The sequence below is a fragment of the Phacochoerus africanus genome, chromosome X, assembly GCF_016906955.1.
Source record: "Phacochoerus africanus isolate WHEZ1 chromosome X, ROS_Pafr_v1, whole genome shotgun sequence".
Lineage (NCBI taxonomy): Eukaryota > Metazoa > Chordata > Mammalia > Artiodactyla > Suidae > Phacochoerus > Phacochoerus africanus.
The window spans coordinates 73,675,221-73,698,236 of record NC_062560.1 but is presented as its reverse complement, the minus strand read 5'-3'; the positions used below and the strand labels follow the sequence as shown (position 1 = coordinate 73,698,236).

General features: G+C 33.7%; 1 pseudogene; it reads left to right on the top strand.

Annotated features, from left to right (window-relative positions):
• Nucleotides 1-1,699: 1,699 nt before the first annotated feature.
• On the top strand, nt 1,700-3,585 carry LOC125118611 (kelch-like protein 7; annotated as a pseudogene).
• Nucleotides 3,586-23,016: the final 19,431 nt, after the last annotated feature.

Sequence of the window (23,016 nt, the reverse complement as noted above, 5' to 3'; positions counted from 1 at the left end):
AAATATTTACTCATTTTAACAGCTTTTTAGATAAAACTTACATACCATACAATTTGTTAGTTACATTTCAGTGGCTTTTAGTATACTCAGAGTTTTACAATTATCATCACAATCTAATTTTTGATATTATTATCAATAAAAAAGAAAACCCACATTTATCAGAAATTGTTCCCTAGAATGCCTGCAACATACTAGCCCTAGGGATCCAATAATCTCCTGTCTGTCTCTATAGATTGAATACTTTGGCATTTTGTATAAATGGAATCAAATAATATGTGGCCTAGTATGACTGGCTTCTTTTGCTCATCATAATGTTTTCAAGGTTCACCCATGTTGTAGCACTTGTCTGTATATCATCTCTTTTTATTACATTGCATTAGATAGATATACAAGTTTTTATTCCATTCATTGATTGATGGCCCTTTATTTTGTTTGTTTCTACTTTTTAGCTGTTATAAGTAATGTTATAATGAACATGCATATTCAACTTTTTATGTGACTATATGTTTTAATTTCTTATGGTTATATAGGTAGCAATAAACTGTGAGATCTTATGACAATTGCATGTTGAAACTTTTAGGAAATGTCAAAAAGTTTCTAAAGTAGTTGTTTCATTTTAAATTTCCATCAAAGTGTTCCAATTTCTTCACATACTCACCAACACTTATTATTATGGGTCTTTTTAATTTTTTCGATCCTTGGGTTTGTGAAATAGCATCCTACTGTAGTGTTTGATTGCATTTTGTTCATGGCCTATGATTTCAAGTATCATTTTATGTGCATAATGGATGTTTGCAAATTTTTGAGAAATATCTATTCATACTTTGACCATTAAAACTGGTTCATTTATATTTTGATCATTGAGTCGTAAGAGTTGATTATATTCCAGATACTAAACACTTATTTTTTATTTGAAAATGTATTCTCCCATTCTGTGTGATATCTCTATACTTTCTTGATGATGTAATTTGAATTATTAAAGTTTTTAATGAAGTCTTATCTACTTGCACTTTTCTTTTGTTACATGTGTTTTTTTATAAATAAAATAAAATTAATATTAAGTAAAATTAGTCATTTTAAAGAGTACAGTTCAGTGCCATTTAGTATATACAGAAAGTTGCATAACCTCTGTCTAGTTCCAACAAAAGTCATCTCCCAAAGAAACCCTATACCCATTAAGCAAGCTCTCCTCCTTCCCCACTGCCCTCAGTTTCTGGGAAGCAGTAAACTGCTTCCTGCTCTATGGATTTACTTAGGTTATACATTTCACATAAATATAATCATACAGTATGATATCATAAAGAACGTGACATTTTGCGTCTGATTTCTTTCACTTAACATAATATTTATAAGATTTGAACACAGGCTCCTCCTCCAGGCCCTGCTTCTGCTGGAGACACAGCCAAGCCTGCGACACCGAATCCCCGCGAGCTTCTGAGGGGGCCGCTGGGCCATGTCCTACAGCAGAGGCCACACTGCTGCCACCCCCCGGTCCCGGACCATGGCGTGGCAGTCAAGTCCCGACCTCAGTGTGTGGTAAACAAGCCCCAGCGTGCCAGGAGCGTGCAACCTCTTGCCCAGTCCCGTGAGCCCCATGAACCCAGTGCATGAACAGTGCTATCGGAGGATAGCAGCCTCCAGGGTGGAGAAAAGAAGCAATAACACCGAGAGAAAACTTGCCACTGCAGAGGAAGCTAAATTGTTGGCAGGCTTCATGGGTGTCATGAATAACATGCAAAAACAGTGGCTTAAATCCACCACCCAACTATGGTTGAATCTGCAGTCTACCGAGGGATTTATACCCAGGGTCAACTTGAAATCACACTGGGAGGGACTGATTGCAAAACCTCGTTAGCAAGCTACATAAATCCAACGAAAACATTGTGTGATGTGATCCTTAAGGTTCAGGAAAGAAAGATACCTGCTCATGGTATTGCCCTTGCTGCAGCCAGTCATTTTTTTAACTTAATGTTTAAAACTAATATGCTTGAATCAAAGTCCTTTGAAGTAGAACTCAAAGATGCTGAACCTGACATTATTGAACAATTTGTGGAATTTGCTTATACTGCTAGAATTTCTGTGAATAGCAACAATGTTCAGTCTCTGTTAGATGCAGCAAATCAGTACCAGATTGAACTGTGAAGAAAATGTGTGTTGATTTTTTGAAAGAACAAGTCAATGTTTCAAATTGTCTTGGTATAAGTGTGCCAGCACAGTGTCTAGACTGCCCTGAATTGAAGGCAACTGCAGATGATTCATTCATCAACATTTTACTGAAGTTTATAAAACTGATGAATTTCTGCAGCTTGATGCCAAGCAAGTTACACATCTCAACCAGGACGCTTTGACTATGAAAGCAGATCAGGTTTATGATGATGCAGTCAGGTTGTTGAAATATGATGAACCTAATCACCAGCCATTTATGGTTGACATCATACTAAAGTCAGATTTCCTCTTATATCAAAGAATTTCTTAAGCAAAACAGTACAAGCTCAACCACTTATTCAAGACAATCCTGAATTCCTTAAGATGGTGATAAGTGGAATAAGGTATCATCTTCTGTCTCCTGAGGATCGAGAAGAACTTGTGGAAGGTCGAGAAGAACTGGTGGAAGGTCGAGAAGAACTGGTGGAAGGTCGAGAAGAACTGGTGGAAGGTCGAGAAGAACTGGTGGAAGGCACAAGGCCGGGTAGAAAGAAACATGACTACCACATAGCCCTATTTGGAATCTTCCAACCACAGTCTTGTAGATATTTTAACCCAAAGGATTATAGCTGGACAGACATCCACTGCCCCTTTGAAAAACGAAGAGATGCAGCATGCATGTTTGGGGACAATGTAGTTTACATTTTGGGTGGCTCTCAGCTTTTCCCCGTAAAATGAATGGACTGTTAAAATGTCGTAAAGGATAGGTGGTTTTCCAAACTGGGTCCTCCAACACCTCAAGACAGCCTTGCTGCCTGTGCTGCAGAAGGGAAAATTTATACCTCTGGAGGTTCCAAAGTCGGAAACTCAGCTCTGTATTTATTTGAGTGCTACAACATGAGCAATGAAAGCTGGCACACAAAGCCCAACATGCCGACTAAGCGCTGCAACCATCGACGGTGGAAACCAATGGCCTGCTTTATATTTGTGGTGGAAGTTTAGGGAACAACGTTTCTGAGCGAGTATTGAAATTGTGTGAATTCTATGATCCTGCCACAGAAACATGGACTGAGCTGTGTCCAGTGATTGAAGCCAGGAAGAATCATGGACCGGTATTTGTAAAAGACACTTGCTGTGGGTGGTCAGAATGGCTTAGGTGGTCTGGATAATGTGGAATACTATGATATTAAATTAAATGAATGAAAGATGGTCTCACCAATGCCATGGAAGGGTGTAACGGTGAAGTGTGCAGCATTTGGCTCTATAGTTTATGTCTTGATTGGTTTTCAAGGTGTGTGTCAGTTAGGACACATCCTTGAACACAATACTGACACAGAAAAGTGGGTCACCAACTCCAAAGTCTTTGCTTTTCCAGGAACAAGTTGTTTAATTTGTGTTGTTGATACTTGTGGAGCAAATGAAGAAACTCTGGAAACATGAAAAATGAATGAACACCAAGACTCACTGGGGACTCAAAAATATGGCCACCAGTGCTTTGTTCCAAGAGTTGGGTTACAAACTTTCAGTTCGGTGTTTTGATTTTGTTAAGGAAGTTTCTGGTAAAATAATATCTCTATAAAATAGATTTTCTTCTATATGGATTTCCTTACCTAATTCAAAGACCATATTTCTTCTGGCCACATAACCAAGAACATATCTTGCAAGAAAATTTGAAAAATTTGGCACTTGGTGAAAATATGAATTATTAAATGAATTTCACATTTGTAACTATGATTATGGCAGAATGGGATACTGACTCACCATTGAAGCAGTTTCATCTTAGCTCTAGATTCTATTTTCATACATCATAGAAGTACTATGTAGTTAGGTCCATTTGTTTCAGTTCAGTCAAGAACTAAGAAAAGTATGAATTGTAAGTGCATTTTCCCAATAATTAATAATATTAAGCATCTTTTTATGTGATTATAGGCCATTTATACATGTTCTTAAGAGAAACATCCTACTTAAGTATTTTGTCCTTTTTTAAAAAAAATTGGGTCATTTAGCTTTTTATATTTGAGTTTTAAGACTTCTTTTTATATTCATCATACTAGGCCCTAATCTTTGCAAATTTTTTTCCATCACGTAAGTTGTTTTCTCACTTTTTTGATATTGTCTTTCAATGTACAAAAGTTTGTAATTTTAATAATGTCCAATTTATCTACTATTTTCTTACTGGTGCTTTTGGTATAATATCTAAGAATAAATAAAACTAAGCTCATCAAGATTTACTCATAAATTTCCTTCTAAGAGTTTTATATTTTTATCTTATGTTTGGGTTATTAGTTAATTTTGATTTAATTTTTGTATGTGATATCAGATAGTAGTCCAACTTCATTCATTTTCACGTGGATAACTAGTTGTTCTAGCACCATTTGTTACAGTGACTGTTCTTTCTCCATTGAATAGTTTTTTCATCCTTGTAAACAATCAATTGACCATAGAAGTATGAGTTTATTTCTAAATTCTCAATTCTGCTTTACTGGTCTATTTTTCCATGTTTATGCCAATACTAGACTGTTTCGACTACTAAATATTTGTAGTAAGTTTTAAATAAGAAATGATGAGTCTTTGTTTTTTCTTCTCAAGAAGGTTTTGGCTATTCAGGATTCTTTACAATTACATATGTATTTTAGGATCAACTCTCCAATTTTTATACCAAAAAAAGGACATTGGGGTAATTATTGAGATTTAATTGAATCTGCAGACTACTTTGGTTAATGTTGCCATCTTAACAATATTTTCTTCTATACATGAATATGGAATGACTTTCCTCTTATTTAGACTTTTAAAATATTTTTCAACAATGTTTTGTAACAAATTTTCAGTATACAATTTTATATACTTTTAAATTTATTCCTATTTTATAATTTTATCCTATTATAAAAGAAATTTCATATTCATCACTTGTGCTTTTGGTATTATATAAAAAAAATTTTCTCTAACCCAAATTCAGCAATGTTTACTCTTATATTTTCTTCTCAGAGTGTTATAGTTTTAGTCCTTACATTTAAGTCTATGATTTTTGATTTTATTTTATTTTTTTTTATTTTTCTGTATATAATGGGGTAGGAATTCAAGTTCATTTTTTTTTCATGGGGTATCCAGTTTACTAGTTATATTTGTTTGTGCCATTAAAATATCATAGCACCCTAGGTAAAAATTAATTGGCCATAATATGTGAAGGTTTATTTCTGGACTTTCAATTACATTCCATTAGTGTGTATAGATATTCTTATTCCAATCCAAAATTGTTTTCATTACTTTAGCTTTTTATTAATTTTGAAATCAGAAAATATTGGCCCTTCTTCATTGTTCTTTGTCTCAAGATTGTTTTGGTTCTTCAGGGTCCCTATAATTTCTATATGAATTTTATGATCAGCTTGTTAACATCTTCAAACAAATCAGATGGAATGTTTTATAGAGATTTCAATGAATCTGTAGGTCAGTTTAAGAAGTATTTTCATGTAAACAATATTGCCTTTAATACATGAAAATACTGTATATTTACTTATTTTATTTAGATCTTTAATTTCTTTCAACAAAGTTTTATAATTTTCAAAGTCTAAGTGTTGCACTTAAATGTGTCAAATGTTTTTTATTATTTTTGATGGTATTTTAAGTGAAATGATTTTTTAAATTTTATTTTTCCATTATTTGTTGATAGTGTATAGAAATACAATTGTTATTGTAAACTGATCTGTATCCTGAAAATCTGTTGAACTCATATTAGTTCTAGTAGTTTTTGCATGTATGTGTGAATTTCGCAAGAATTAGAGCTTGGAGATAGTGAATCCCATTTTCTTGGCCACACCTGCTTTAAGTCTCTGTCATACTAAGCTGGGGTGTAGGAAGGAAAGGAGTAGATCATAGCTCAAGTCCCGCAGATTCTTACTGTTCTTCCCCAAATTTCCTTAAATAAATGCTTCTTCATTTTTCTATATGCCATTAGGACAATTTTAAGAGACTTTAATGCCACCACCCCCACCACACACACATAGTACTTGCCCTCTCTCTCATTCATTTTGCAATGAATGCTCTTTAGAAAGTCTCTTTTCATTTTTTTATTCACCACATATGAATGTTTCTATGAATTACAAAATTTAATTCACATAATTGAAGGCTTCACATCTCTGAAAAATAAGACAAATTATTTTTTTCTCTATAGAACACTTGAAATATAATAGTCCATTGAAGAGAGAAAGGAGAACACATTATGAAATTCATTTAGTTTTAACCTTGACTGGGCATTTTTGTCTTCTCCCATTGGCTTATTGATGCTGATGTGTTTGTAAAGGGTACAGCTCTATTTGTGCCTATAACCAGGCAGTGCTCTTCCCAGGAGCCTCTCTGAGGCCACAGAGAGTGAGCAAGGGCCAGTGTGCTGTTTCTTGTAATATAATTTGTATATGCCATCTCATTTAATTCTTACAGAAATTCTGTATGCAAATATTATTATGTCTAATAATAATATTATTATTACAAGCTCAGAGACATGTAAAAACTAAATGTGAAAAAAAAGTTTATAACATTTTGAGAGGGATCCAGGATACAATTACAATGTTAATTGCATCAAATAGGATTTATTCAATTATATACAGAGAAAGTACATCCAAAAATGACAAAGTGATAAATTGACCATCATAATTTTAAAATTTTCTTCACAATAAGATATAAAAAAATTGGAAAGTAAGTCATAAATTAGAAGACATTGGCAATGTACATTACTGGCAGAATGCTGAGAGAACACTAACTTGAAAAAATAAGGATAGGAGTTCCCGTCGTGGTGCAGCAGAAACGAATCTGACTAGGAACCATGAGGTTGCAAGTGATCCCCGGCCTCACTCACTGGGTTAAGGATCCGCCATTGCCTTGAGCTACGGTGTAGGTTGCAGACACAGCTCAGATCTGGCATTGTTGTGGCTCTGGCATAGGCTGGTGGCTACAGCTCCGATTAGACCCCTAGCCTGGGAACCTCCATATGCTACAGATGCACCCCTAAAAAGACAAAAAATAAAAAGATAAATCAATGCAAATGGGCAATGCCTATGTATAGGTCATTTGTTTAAAAGAATGGGCAATTAACATATAAAAATGTCAACTTCATTCATAATCAAATAAATGAAAATTTTAAAATGAAAATAGTATTCACATCCAAATGGTTGGCAAAAAAATCAATCAGACAATAAATGTTGCTAATGATGTAGAGAAACAGAAAGTCTAACATAATGAATGTGGGGGTATAAGTTGTTATCATTATTCTCAGTAGCAATTTGACAATATCTAGTAAAGTTCAGGATGCACATATCTGACACCCTGAGATTTTCACTTCTCAATGAATTCCAATTTAGCCTATAAAGAGACTGAACATCTGTATAATGACACATATAAAAATGTTCATAGTAAGCCTCTTGGTGACAAATGAGAAAAATCAATAACTTGTTAAAAGAGTGAGACTAAAATTATATCAATTGAAAAGTGGATAAATATATTTTGGTATATACATCCAATAAAATCTGTTCAGCAGAGAAAATAAATGAACTAGATCAAATACATCAATACAGCTAAATCTTTAACACAACATTAGATAAAATATACAAGTTGCATATTTATGTACAGTATGATATCATGTATGTATAAGCTTACAACATCAAAATAATTTATCATATAACTAATAAATACACAGATATATAATGAGTAACTACACAAACTCACATATGTATGATTGATAAGTATATAATTCAATAACATTCGGTATAACCATCACCAATGAGGAGGAAGACAAATGGAATAGATAAGAGGCGCACCTGGCACTATGACTGTATTTATAACATTTATTTTCTTTTCTTTGGTGTTATTTTTCTTTATTATTATATTTTTGTTTTATTGTATAATTTACAGGTATACAGCTTTATAATTCTAATCTCTACACACCATGATGTGATCACAACCATGAATCTACTTACCATCCACCACCATACCCTTTACTTATTTTGCCCACCCCAAAATAATTTCTCCTCTGGTAACCACTAATCTGATTTCTGTATAAATTTGTTTTTGTTTTATTTTGTTTCTTCATTTGTTTTGTTTTTGAGATATTTATCTCTCTCTGTATGACTTTCTCACTTGGCATAATACCTTCAAGCTTCATCCATGTTGTCAAAAATGTCAGGATTTCATTCTTCTCTGTAGCTGAGCACCATGCTCTTGTAGATGGATGATAGATAGATAGATTGATATATAGATAGATAGATGATAGATAATAAATAGATACACATACACACCACATTTTCTTTATTTATTAATTCATTGATGAACACTTTGTTTCCACATCTTGGCTATTATAAATAATGCTGTAATAAACATGGAGTGCATATATATATATATATATATCTTTTTGAGTTATATTTTTTGGATTTGATACCAAAGGAAAAGGCAACAAAGGCAAAAATACTTCTTTGAACTAAAAAATTTTTGCACAGCAAAGGAAAGCATCAATGAAATAAAAAGTTAACCTACTGAGTGGGAGAAAATATTTGTAAATCATATATCTAATAAGGGGTTAATATGCAAAAATATATGAAGAATTCATACAACTCAACAACAGGAAAACAAACATCTGATTAAAAAATGGGCAGAGGATCTGAATAGACATTTTTCCAAAGAAGATATACAGATGGCCAAAGGCACATGAAAAGATGTTCAACATTACTAATTATTAAGAAAGTGCAAATCAAAACCACAATGAAATATTATCTCACATCTGTTAGCATGGCTATTATCAAAAAGATAAAAAATGTTGGAGAGGATGTGGAGAAAACAGAACATTAATACACTCTTGATGATGGAATTGATAGTACCACAGTTATGGATGACAGAATAAAAATTAAGGGAATTATGTAATTGAAGAAGATAAAAGGGAAGGACAAGCAATAGCTCTTTGCAAAGAAGGCTCTCATGTGGAAGAGGGATTAGTTTTAAGACTGATAGTTATTTCAGATCAGTTTAAAGAAAAAATGTTCTAAAATTTAAAGATATCCTAAGATGGAAAGGACAACCTTGTGACATAGTAAGTTCTTGATCATTGAGAGTGTTTAAACAGATGCTGGATGACAATTTTCAGGGTTGTTGTCTAAGGCATTCATGCATCACCTATGATTCTCTCTAAAGAACTAGGTATTTATTAGTACCAAATTAGTAGCAACGTTAATCCCCAAAATAAAAGTACTTTTCATGAATGCCTGGAAGATTGACTTTTATTTAAACCATCCATCTTGCTTTATCAAATTTTGTTTGTTTTCAACAAAAATAATTACCTTTGATTTTGCAAAAAATGTTATATATGATTTAAGAATTGAAGAAAATGTATATAGAAAAATTCAAAAACAGAGTGTGTTGTACCATAGCAAGGTATGCACGCCAGCTGAATATCATTCTAGGCAATTAATTAGAACTATGTAATGGTAAGTAGATGTATGGATGGATATAGATGGATGGATGGATGAACCGATGGATAGATAGGTTCTTAGATTGATAATGATAAATAGATGATAGATAAATTGATAACAGAAAATGTTTTATAAATATTGGATCCTAAAGCATGCATTATTTTAAAAATAAGTATCTAATGAAAATTTATGTGAATTTAAAAGAACAAGAAACTGAAGTGAAAATTAAGGAAATGATGAAAAAATTTAAAAAGTATTATTTCATAATAAAAAATTATTTATTTTTACTAATACCACCCAGTTTCCTCCTCACCGCAGTCCCTGGCAACCACCATTTTACACTCCACTTCTATGAATTATATTATTTTTAATTCTTTATATAAGTACTAAAATGTACTATTTGTCCTTCTATATCTGGCTTATTTCACTTAGCCTAAGTCCTAGAGATCTACCACATAGTACAGTACCTATAGTTAATAATAGTTTACTATATACTTAAAAATTAGCCAAGAAGGTAGATTTTATATTGTGTTTTTATCACAATAAAATATTAATCACAGTAATAAAAAAGAGTGAGAGAAAAGCTTTGGAGGTGATGAATACATTTATAGCATAAATTGTGGCGGTGCTTTTATAGATGTATATTTATCTCCAAACTCATCAAGCTTACCTATTAATTATGTACAGCTTTTAAATATCAGTTATACTTTACAAAGTTGTTTTTTTAAAAAGAAATTGTTTCTTGATATTTATCTTAAATACAAGAAGATACTGAAAAAAAGTTTACATTTTGTATTTTTAATTATCTTTTAAAGTTTACAGAGTATCAGTTGGCTCTGTTATAAAAGACATAATAGTATTCTTACATGTTGTCCTACTTCCCTCTCTTCCTTTTCCTGAGTTGATATTTCTGTTGTTATTGTTACACTATTAAGATTATATTATTTAAGTATCTTCTGTTATTGTAAGTTTCACAAATTGATAATTGTATGGTTTGTTCTTTATTTTTGTGTATCTCTTAATTCACTTGGTTTCATCATCAATGAATTTTTTCCTCAAAAAGTTTTCAGAAGTATTACTTCTTCAATTCTTCCATAGTTTAGAGTGCCTATTGCCTTTATGTTTTACCTTTTCTTTCTGAGTAAAGAATTCTTGGTCACATTTTATTTTGTCTTGAATTCCAGTGACTCAACCATGGGGTATATCTTGGTGTGACCATTCAATGGCAATTTTTCCTGGAACCCTTTATATCTCTTTCTTCATTTCATGGAAATTCTGTTTTATTATATATATTTTAATAATTTTCCTAATCAATATGTTGAGTTCTTTACTACAGGGAAACCAGTTATCCACATAGGAGATTTTCTTTGTCTTCCATATCTTTTTTTTTCCTTAGTTGGCCTTTCACATTTGTGTTCACTATAATTATCTTAAACTTTTCCTCCATATTAATAACTTGCTTTTTATCCATATATGTTCTTTAAGTTTATTAAGTACCTAAAGAAATTATGACCCTTGATTTATTATATTAAGTAAATAATCCCATTTTTCTCTCGTATTTTATCTCATTTTGTTTAATCCAAGTTGATCTAAAGTAAAAACATTTGTGATAACTTTCCTTGTGCTCCTTGGCTTATTTCTTCAGGTATAGTTTCTTTATCCTTTGTATTGAAAGTGGAATGGATGGGAAGTTTGGGGTTTTCAGATGCAAATTGTAATTTATAATAGCTGGGCAGTGGGGCTCTACTGTACTGCACAGGGACCTGGGTGTGATTGGGTCACTTTGCTGTACAGCAGAAATTGAAGAAATGTTGTAAATCAACTATACTTTAATGAAAAAAAATAAGTAAATATATATATATAAAAGAAAGTGTCTCTGATTTTTTCTTCTTTTGCTGTAACACACTGCCACAATTTCCATGCCAAGTCTTTTTAGCTTTTCATGCTATGGAATCCCTGTAGCTTTGTCTAGACCTTTTCCTTTGTTCTTGTATAAGATGGGCAACTTAACTCCTTGCTGGTACTTCTTAGAGTTAAATGTTTCCTCCAAGGAACAGATGAGTCTGGTTTTTTAATGTCCTGTCCACTTTTTCTGTAGTCTGCTGTCATGGAGAGAAGCAGGAAAAGTATTCAGGTTAGATTTCCTTTCCCAGGTTTTGTTATATCTGCTGTACCAAAATATACTCCACCTAATTATCAAATGTATTCCATCCCCTTGAAGGATAACCTCCAACTTAAAATTTACTCTACTAATGCTTCAGTTAGCTTATAATCTTCACTTCTGTCAGAGAAATTCAGTTCAATAACTTCCTTCTGTTTTACATTTATGTCTCTAAGAGAGTCATAATAATGAAACCCAATTAGTCGGATTTTCCCTACTTGGTAAAATTAGTAAAACTTCTCAGAGGAGTTCTGTGGAATCACCACTATAGTTTCCAAAGTGCAGAGGTGTGATGGGCCTTATGATATTCCTCTCTAATATCTGTTCTTTTGGATTATCATTTCTTTCTTTCCTTGGTTTCCACTTTTTTTTCCAATTTTTTCTATTACTCAAATGAATTTATCACATCTGTAGTTGTATAATGATCATAACAATCTGATTTCATAGGATTTCCATCTCACAGCCCAAGTACATCCCCCCACCCCCCAAACTGTCTCCTCCAGAGACCATAAGTTTTTCAAAGTCTGTGAGTCAGCATCTATTCTGCAAAGAAGCTCATTCTGTCCTTTTTTCAGATTCCACATGTAAGTGATAGCATTTGATGTTGGTGTCTCATTGTCTGCCTGACTTCACTTAGCATGATAATTTCTAGGTCCATCCATGTTGTTAAAAATGCTGTTATTTCATTCCTTTTAATGGCTGAGTAATATTCCACTGTGTATATGTACCACTTCTTCTTGATCCACTCCTCTGTCGATGGGCATTTAGGTTGTTTCCATGTCTTGGCTATTGTAAATAGTGCTGCAATGAACATCGGAGTACATGTGTCTTTGAGAGCCATGGTTTTCTCTGGGTAGATGCCCAGGAGTGGGATTGCTGTAAATTGGTGCAACCACTGTGGAAAGCAGTATGGAGATTCCTCAGAAAACTAAACATAGAACTACCATTTGGTTTCCACTTTTTTGAGCTAATTACACTGGACTATGCTTTTTATCTGGTCTAGGTTTTGCTGGATTTTTCTTATTAGTTTTGACATTTTATTACTTATTGTTTTTGCTATTTTTCTTATTAATATTTACCAGTTTTATTCATTGTTCCTTTAAATAAGAATTTGATGAGTTCCCATTGTGGCTCAGTGGAAACAAATCTGAATAGTATCCATGAGGATGCAGAATCAGACGCTCAATGGGTTAAGGATCCAGCGTTGCCATGAGCTATGGTGTATAGGTCCCAGGTGTGGCTCGGATCTGGTGTTGCTGTGGCTGTGATGTAGGCCAGGAGCTACAGCTCTGATTCGACCAGTAGCCTGGGGACCTCCATATGCTGCGTGTGTTGCCCTAAAAGAGACAAAAAAAAAAGAATCTGAGAAAATTTAAGGAAGAATTTTCTCCTAGGCAGTTTTTTACCCCTTCTATTTAAAACTGAAAATCTCAAGATTTGCTTTCACCTGGTCCAAGTCTAGAATTATTAGAAAATGAAAAAATGAGTTTTTGCCTTATGGCTGAGTGGTTTTAAGAAAGTTTTATTGTAAATAATACCTTTTGAACTGTTATTAAGTATAAAGGTGCATTATCTTATGAAAGCATTAAATTCGGTTCCCACAGAAATAGTGGATATCTATATCTCAAAAAATTATATGAAAACAATACAATTTTTCTGGACTTCCCATTGTGGCTCAGTGGTAAAGAACCCGACTAGGATCCGTGAGAATGTGGGTTCAATCCCTGGGCCCATTCAGTGGGTTAAGGATACAGCATTTCCAGTGTAGTTCACAGATACAGCTCGAATCTGGCATTGCTTTCACTGCGGTGTAGGCCAGCAGCTGCAGCTCTGATTCAGACCTTAGCCTGGGAACTTCCACATGCCACAGGTGTGGCCCTAAAAAGAAAAAAAAAAAGAAAAATAGAATTTTTCTAAGTAAACATATTTTAGGTCTGCTGATAATATCAGAGGTCTTACTTAAGGTCAAAAACCAAAAGATCTATAATGTGTCCTTGGGATTATTTATATTTATATTTATTATTTCATTTTTGTCTTATCCACTGTAACACCAATATCAATGTATTAAAATTTCATGTGGTATCATTTTTGCTCTTTTGTTATAAACTAATACGGCACTAATATGAACAAATGGAAAAGATTTGCCACCTAATCACATAAATTAGAGATAAAAAACACATATCAATCATCTTGTCCAGCCTCCTCCATTTTTTTCTAAATATATGTTTTATTTTAAATGATTCAGTAGAACTTCTGATAGGAAGAAGGTAAGTTCCAATAATGTTTGGCAGTTATAATGTCATGTCCAATAACAAATCGTACTTCTGGTAGTTTATCTGTAGGATACATATTCCTGAGCAGTGTATTAATAACCAAAAATATAACATATAGCTTTTTAACTTCTTTCTCACATTGTTTTTTAAATTTAATTTCTATTCTATTTGCACATACCCAGAAAACCAGAAATTGGTTTATAATTTATTTATTTTTTACTTGGGTAATAAAAGAATTTAAAATTGTGGATGCACATTATTTGTAAATATAAGGTCTGAATTAAAAACCGAAATATTCAAAGTAATATGTATGTCCATCAAATACAGAAGCAGAGAGTTGCCTTGTGGCACAGCAGATTAAGTATCCAGTTTTGTCACTGCAATGGCTTAAATTTGATCCCTGGCCAGGGAACTTCCACATGCTGTGGGTGCAGGCAAAAACAAACAAACAAAAAACAAGAAAAGATTCAATAAAAAACAGAAGCAAAAACAAGCAAGAAATCACTGGTGAAATATATCATTTAAGTAGTTAAAATATACTCACCAAAATGGATATAGATTGAAACAAATTACGTTAAAATAAATCTGGGAAAATCTAGAGGTGAAGAAATAGTAGGTAAAATAAGGAGTATTTCCCTAGACAACTGGACATAATTTGGTGGGAAACTGATGTTCTATGACTTTTATCTTAAAATCACTTGTGTTCTAATATAATAATAATCTTAAAAGATTAAGGATTATGTTTTTGGCTTACAAATTGTTTTGCTGTGTACATTTTCACTCTTCATACATAATGGATGCATAAAGAGAAGAAATATTTTATGAATTGGTATCCTAAATGGTAAATAAATTTCTTTCTTTGTTGATAATCCTTGATATCTCCGCATGCTGTGCACTGGAGAAGTAGGAAAACATTTTAGTATGATAGAAAATCCCAATTTTTCTTTTAAAACTTGGCAACATTATGAGTCAAAAACAAGATAAAATATCATAATCTATTTCTAAATGCTTTGAACTTTAATATGGTTAAAGTTAAAGCAGTAAGTAATTTCAGAGATTTTCCCCTCGAGCTACATAATTCTTTTCATATGTAATTATTCTCTGAGTGCATTAGATAATGCTATGGTTCCCACAGCTGTATACACTTCTATAAATCATTAATGAGGCAGTTAACTGAAACAAAACTATAAAGGATTTGCCTTACCCAGCAGAACCCTGCTTTAATTGAATTCCAGTTATTTACAATTAATTTTTCCTTTTTGAATAATGATTGCAAGTAACTTAGGATTCTTTTATTCGCACAGAAATTAGAAGTTGTCTATTCATCAAAGTTTTTTTTTTTTCTATGTAACAGAGACTCTGTCAGTGACCAATATGGGGACTGAGGTGATATTTTTAATTATATTCAACCAATCTCATTCTCCATGCTTACCTTCCCTGTTTGCCTACCTCCCACCAAAAAGGGCAAGGACATTTGAGGCAGTAAAGAAATAAAAAAAAAAAAAAACTTGCCAAAAAATAGGATAAGGAGAATGAGCTCAGTGAAACAAATTTTGGGGAGTATATTTATTGATTATGTTTTTGAAGGACTATCTGTTTCATTGTTTCTTAACTCATGAAAAGGATTCAGTGTTAAAAGTGAAAATCAAATAAAAGTTCTGAATGTATCTAATGTAAGTATAAATAAAATATAACACTATGTGATAATTAAGGTTGTCTATAAAAGAATCTCCTTTCAAACATAGTAAAAAAAAATGCCTTGACATTTATCAAACTGTTTTATATTACTCTACCTGTCATATTGTAAAGGTAATATTCCTCTGATACATTTTCATATTTTCATTTCTCTACAGATCATCACCCCCCAAACACTGATGTACAATAGTCTATCAATGCCAGAAGGATTATTCTCCCTTTGTTTTACATCCAGCAATCTTAGAAACAACATGGAGAAAGAGAGAGGAAGGAGGAGGCTTAATTATCACTATTAAATACTTAAGAAAGTTATTGAAATAATCAAAACTCTCATTGTGGTTTTAATATGAGTTCTGAAAAAATTTATTTTCCTTTTAAAGTTTGTTCTTAGTGACTAACACTATGAATGAATTCTGGTTCCCAAATTTCCATTCAGTTATAGTGAACTATTGTATCATTTGACCAACAACATGGTGATTCCCACTTTAGCGTCTCCTGCAGCTCAGAGGATTCTCTTAGGGAGTCAGATTAGTTGGGCTGCCTCTTAGTTTAAGGCCAGTAATGATTAACACCCCATTCTGTAAATTCAAATGTAACATCCAAACTTTTAGTGGTTAATTGGAGGCCATCACAGATGCAAAGAATTTTCTAAGGTGGAGAAGTGAATTACTTTCCTTCATAAACATTGGCATTCAACCACCATCATAAATATCCAGATAGTGAGTTTGTTTCTTTTCTTTGGTATAATTTGCAATTCAGTTAACAGTATGGTAAATATTTGAAACAATAGTGATTATCCTTGACTGGAAGAAAATATAAAAATATCACTTTAAGCAAGGCTACTCTAGAAAAATAAAAGTGAAATTAATGACCTTTGCCATTATTTCCCCCAATTTCCCACTCTGTGCCCTTCACTTGGACTCATTAGTCATTCTGCACTCATCTGAATACTTATTTCCTTGTAAAATTTCCCCCATATTTTTTTTTCTCCTACGAAGAGTAACAGCTAAAATCATTACCCTTCTTAATGGTAATATTATTTTAGCAGAGACCAATGGACTAAGCCCTCTTTCCTTACCTCATTCATCCTTAACTCATCCCTGCTCTTTAGACTGCATTCCTTAATAAAGTAGTAGCACGTTTGTTTTTGACCCAGGCTCTATTTCATATAAGATACAAGCTAAGGAAAAAAAATCTACTAATATTACTAATACTAATTACTATTACTAATATCCAGGAACAGTCAAGTTGATGCATAAAATTAACTGTTACATGCCCACCCCTTGTCAACTTGGTTTCCATATGCATCTCCATAATCCATACTTTGTTTCCCCCCAAAATACCATAAAAAGTTGATAATTCTGCCTAATAGGATACAACAATCTTGTATACAAGTGAAAATGTACCTACCCCTTCCCTAGGCAAGGAGGTAAATTCCTTGAGTCATATTTACTCGGTTAATATCCCTTAAATTAAATACAATGATGTAAAATTAAATGTTTTTTTATTTAAACAATTGTTATTTAAACATTTTAAACAATGTTAAATAAGATGATGTAAAGTCAATACATTGCATGTTACATGATAAGGTGATAAGAGGGGGAAGAAAACAAACATTTGTATACATACAGACATATACAATCATATTCATAAGAAAATAAGAAAGAAATACTCATGACAATTACAGAAAATTACTTCATTTCTGTAACTGGTCACCTTTTCATAGCTGGTATTTACAAATACACCAGGTAGATGGCTGAACACAAGGATAAATGATGTAGTAGCACCATATCACGATTCAGTGTTGATCTCTAGATTGAACATTCAGCAGTGATCATAGATAGGGCAGCCTTGGTGAATGAAAGTTCAAGTGTCTGAGCAAATGCATAAGTCCTATCCCTGTCACTATGGTAAGTTTGCTCATGAAACCATTGGGTAACATCATGGGTGGATAGAGAAAGAAGCTGAGTATTTGAGTAGTGGGTCATAGTATCCATTTGATTATTAAAATCTTCCTCTGCTAAAGTCATCTTTTGGTGATCATTCACTTGAGACACAAATATCTCCATTTTTTTTCATTCTTTCAGCTATATCACTCCACATACCTCTTTCTCCAATGCCCTCACCTTAACTTTACCAGTAATGGTCCCTGCAAATCCCTGACCATCCAGCTAACCCATTAGTCACAGTTCATGAGTCAGTATAAAATTGCACATCAGGACATTTCTCCTCCCAAGAAGAGTCAGCAACCAGGCGAATTGTATGGAATTTTTTCCATTTGGAGGATTTCCCTTTACCATTATCCTTCAGGGATGACCCAGAAAGGGACTGCAATTCTAAAGATGTCCACTTATGGTGGGTACCTGGATATCATGCAGAATGATCTGTAAACCAGGCCAGGGTCTTCTCGTCCTTTGTGAATTGGTCATAGGGAATTCCTCATGAGACCATAGATGTAGGCTGGGAGAGATAAGGTAGTGTAGAAGTAGGGACCATGAACATTTGGGCCAATTCTTTATGTGACTTGCCTGTGCCTTAAGAGCCTGCTGGGGCCTGATCACAAATATATGTTTTCCAATTGACAATGGAGTGCTGCTGTTCATGACAAAATCCATGGCTTGGTAAGTCAAATAATAGCCAGTACATGAGGAGTAGCTCACATGGCTTGGTATATTGGTGACCCATAATTAAAATTCAGTCTTAACTAAGGCCTAGTAGCAGGCCATGAGCTGTTCCTCAAGGGAGGGTAGTTAACTACAGAGGTCAGCAGGGTTTTGTTAGAAAACCTCAAGGGTCTGTGCTGTGAGTTACTTATTGGGGCCTTCCATAGGTTCCAAAAAAACAGCTCTATCTGTCACTGACACTTCAAGTGCTGCTGAATTTGGTGAATCATTTGGCCCAGGTGGTAGAGCAGCTTGATAGGCAGCCTGAAACTGTTGAATAGCCTTCTGTTTTTCTAGATTCCACTCAATACTAGTACTTTTTCAGGTCACTCAGTTAATGGGCTGGAGTCACAGATCCAAATAAGAATATGTTGCCTCCAAAATTCAAAGGGTCTCTACATTGTCTCTATTTTGGCGGTAGAAGGATCCAGGTAAAAGAACTCATCCCTTACCTTAGAAGGGATATCTTGACATGCACCACACTTCTGAACTTCTAGAAATTTTACTGAGTTAGAAGGACTCTGATGTTTTCTCATATTTAATTTCCACACTCTGACACATGAATGTCTTCTCTATAAGTCTAGAGTAGTTGCTACTACTTGATCAAAAGTTCCAGTCAGCATAATGTTATCAGTACAATGGACCAGTGATCTTCTGGAAAGGAATGGAGACCAAGATCCCTGCAAATCACATTATGGTGTGAATGTGGAGAGTTAAAATATTTCTTTTTAATTTAATATTTTTATTGAAATATAGTTGATTAATCATATTATGTTAGTTTCAGATATACGACACATTGATTCAATGTTTTGGCAGATTATACTCTATTATAGATTATTACAGGATAGTGACTAGAGTTCTCATCATGGCTCAATAGGTTAAGGACTCAACATCATCTCTGTGAGGATGCAGGTTCAATCCCAGGCCTGGCTCAGTGGGTTAAGGATCCAGGATTGCTGCAAGCTGCAGCATAGGTCACAGATGTGGCTCAGATCCAGTGTTGTTGTGGCTGTGGAATAGGCCACAGCTGCAACTTCAATTAGATATGTGACCCAGGAAATTCCATATGCTGTAGATGTGGCCACGAAAATTAAAAAAAAAGAAATAATAGCTCTAATATCCTGTGCTATACAGTGTATCCTAGTTGCTTATCTATTACTATTACTATTAATTACTATAAATTAATTTATTAATTATTTTTTTATTTTCATGGCTGCACCCGTGGCATATGGAAGTTCCCAAGCTTGGGGTTGAAAGGGAGTTGCAGCTTCAGCCTATGGCACAGCCATAGCAACACCAGATCAGAGCCACATCTGTGACATATGCTGAAGCTTGTGGCAATGCTGGATCCTTAAGCCACTGAGGGAGGCCAGGGATCTAACCTGCATCCTTTCAGAGACATTGTCCTGTCCTTGCCTGCTGAGCCACAGCGGGAAATCTGCTTATCTATTCTGTATATAGTAGTTTATATCTATCAATCCCAATCCCCTAATTTACTCATCCTCCCTTCCTACCCCTCTTTGGTAACCATGAGATTGTTTTCTATATCTGTGAGTCTGTTTCTGTTTCAGTTATACACTCATTTGTATTATGTTTTAAATTCATGTATAAGTGATATCATCCCATTCTCTGTCTGATTTATTTCACTAAGCATAATATTCTCTAGGTCCATCCACATTGCTACAAACAGAAGGTTTTCATTCATTTTTATGACTAAAATGACGTCTGTATATATAAACTACATCTTCTTAATCCAGTCATGTGTTGATGAATACCTGTGCTGCTTTCATGTATTGGCTAATGTAAACAGTGCTTCTATGAACTTTGGGGTGCATATAACTTTTCAAATTCATGTTTTGTTATTTCCAGATGTCTACTCACGATCAGAATTGCTGGATCATATAGTATTTCTATTCCAACCAACAGTGTTCAAAGGTTCCTTTTTCTCTGCATGCTCACCAACATGATAGTCATTCTGACAGATGTGAGGTGATATCTTGTTGTTTCGATTTACATTTCTCTAATAAAAAGCAATGTTGAGCATCTTTTCATGTGCTAGTTAGCTGCCTGCATGTCTTCTTTGGAAAAAATATCTATTCTGATCTTCCGCACATTTTTAATTTTTTTATATCAACTTGTATGAGCTGTTTGTACATCAACCTCTTTTGGTCACATCATTTACAAATATTTTCTCCCACTCAGTAGGTTGTATTTTCATTTTGTGGATGGATTCCTTTGCTGTGCAAAAGATTTTAAATCTAATTAGTTTCCATTTGTTTGTTTTTACTTTTATTTCTTTTATCTTAGGATACTAGTCCAAGAAAATATTTCCGTGGTTTATGTCAAAATGCATTGTGCATTTGTTCTCTTATAGAAGTTCTATGGTTTCAGGTCTTATATTTAGGTCTTTAAACAAATTTGAGTTTATTTTTACATACAATGTGAGAAGTTCTAATCTCCTAGTTGTTTGTTTGTTTGTTTGTTTTTCCTTTTTCATGCACCCACACTGCATATGGAAGTTCCTGGACCAGGGATCACATTTGAGCCAGAATTATGACCTAGCAACCTAGACCACAGTTTCTGCAACGCCAGATCATTAACCCACTACACTGGGTCAGGGATTGAACTTATGCCTCTACAGAGCAAGCCAGATCATTAACCCACTGTGCCACAGCAGGAACTCCCTAATATCCTTGTTTTACATGTAGCTGTCCAGATTTCCCAGCACCTTGTTGAAGAGACAGTCTTTTTTTCCATTGCATATTATTGCGTTTTTTGTTGTGCATTAACTGACCATTAACTGTGTGGATTTATTTCCAAGTTTTCTACCCTGCTCCTTTGATCTATGTGTCTGTTTTTGCTCTAGCACCATACTGTTTAGATTACTGTAGCTTTTTGTAGATTCTGAAGTCATGGAGTGTGATTTCTCTTTTTTCTTTTTTTGGAAGATTGTTTCGGCAATTCTGGGTCTTTTGAGGCTCCATGTGATTTAGAATTCTTTTTTTCATCTTCTGTGAAAAATGTGATGGGTATTTTGATAGAAATTGCATTAAATGTATAGGTCATCTTGGGTAGTATGACATTTTAACAATATTAGCTCTTCAAATCCAAGAGCACAGGATATCTTTCCATTTATTTGTATCATCTTCAACTTCCTTCACCATTGCTTCATATGTTTCAGAAAATAGGTCCTTAACATACTTGGTTTTGAGTTTATTCTTAAATATTTTATTATTTTTGATGCAATTTTATGTTTATTTTATTTTATTTTATTTTATTTTATTTTATTTTTGCTTTTTAGGACTGCCCCCGCAGCATTTGGAAGTTCCCAGGCTAGGAGTTGAATCAGAGCTGAACCTGCTGGCCTATGCCACAGTCACAGCAATGTAGAATCCGAGCTGCATCTGTGACCTACACCACAGCTCATGGCAATGCCAGATCCTTAACCCACTGAGCAAGGCCAGGGATTGAACCAGCATCCTCATGGATACTACTCAGGTTCTTTACCATTGAGCCACAGTAGGAACTTCTTGATGTGCAATTTTAAATGTGATGCTTTTTACTTTTCCATTTATGATATTTCATTATTAAAGTATTAGAAATACAATAGATTTCCATACATTTATCTTGTGTCCTATCATGCAAACTTGCTCGTTCATTCATTTGTTCTAATAGATTGTGGTTGGAGATTTAGGGTCTCTATATAAAGTATCATGTCCTCTTTGAATAATAACAGTTTTATCTATTCTCTTCCAATTTGGATATTTATTTATTTTACTTGCATGATTGCTGTGTCTAGGACTTCCAATACTATGTTAAAGAAAATTGGCAAGAATGTGCATTCTTGCCTTGTTTCTGAATTTAGAGGAAAGTCATTAAGCATTTCACAGATGATTGTGATGTTAGTTGTGGGTTTGTCATAAATGACCTTTATCATGTTGTGATATGTTCCTTCTATGACTACTTTTATGAGAGTTTTTATAATGAATGGATTTTGAATTTTATCAGATGTTTTTTCTGTGTCTATTGAGATGATCATGTGATGGTTTATCCTTCCAGTTGTTAATGTGGTGTGTCATATTGATTTGCAAATGTCAAAACATCCTTGTTTCTCTAGAGTAAATCCAACTTGATCATGATGTATGATCCTTTTTGTGTATTGTTGGATTCAATTGTCTAATATTTTGTTGCAGATTTTGCATGTATATTCATCAGTGTTATTGGCCTATAATATTTTTAACATCTTTCTAGTTTTGGTATCAGGGCAATAGATGTCTTGTAGAATAAATTTAATAGTGCTCCATCTCTTCAACTTTTTTCATTCAAATGAAACACAAAACTTTATTGATCACTCTCTGTACACCATGTCTGGCACTAAAAAGGATTCTTGTCCAGGAGATGTTAAAAAATTTTGATTTATATAATCATGAATACCTGATTTACCTGGATTTGTGTATTTGCTTTCTTATTTATGGTTGTTGTTGTTTTTACTTACTACCAGTGTAATATGAAGAAACAAATTGACCAAGATGCAAAAAGCTACTGTACCCTCACTGTATACACAATGCATAGAGTGTTGAGAGGGCATTCTCTTCAATTTTTTTGAAATAGTTTAAGAAGGATGGGTATTA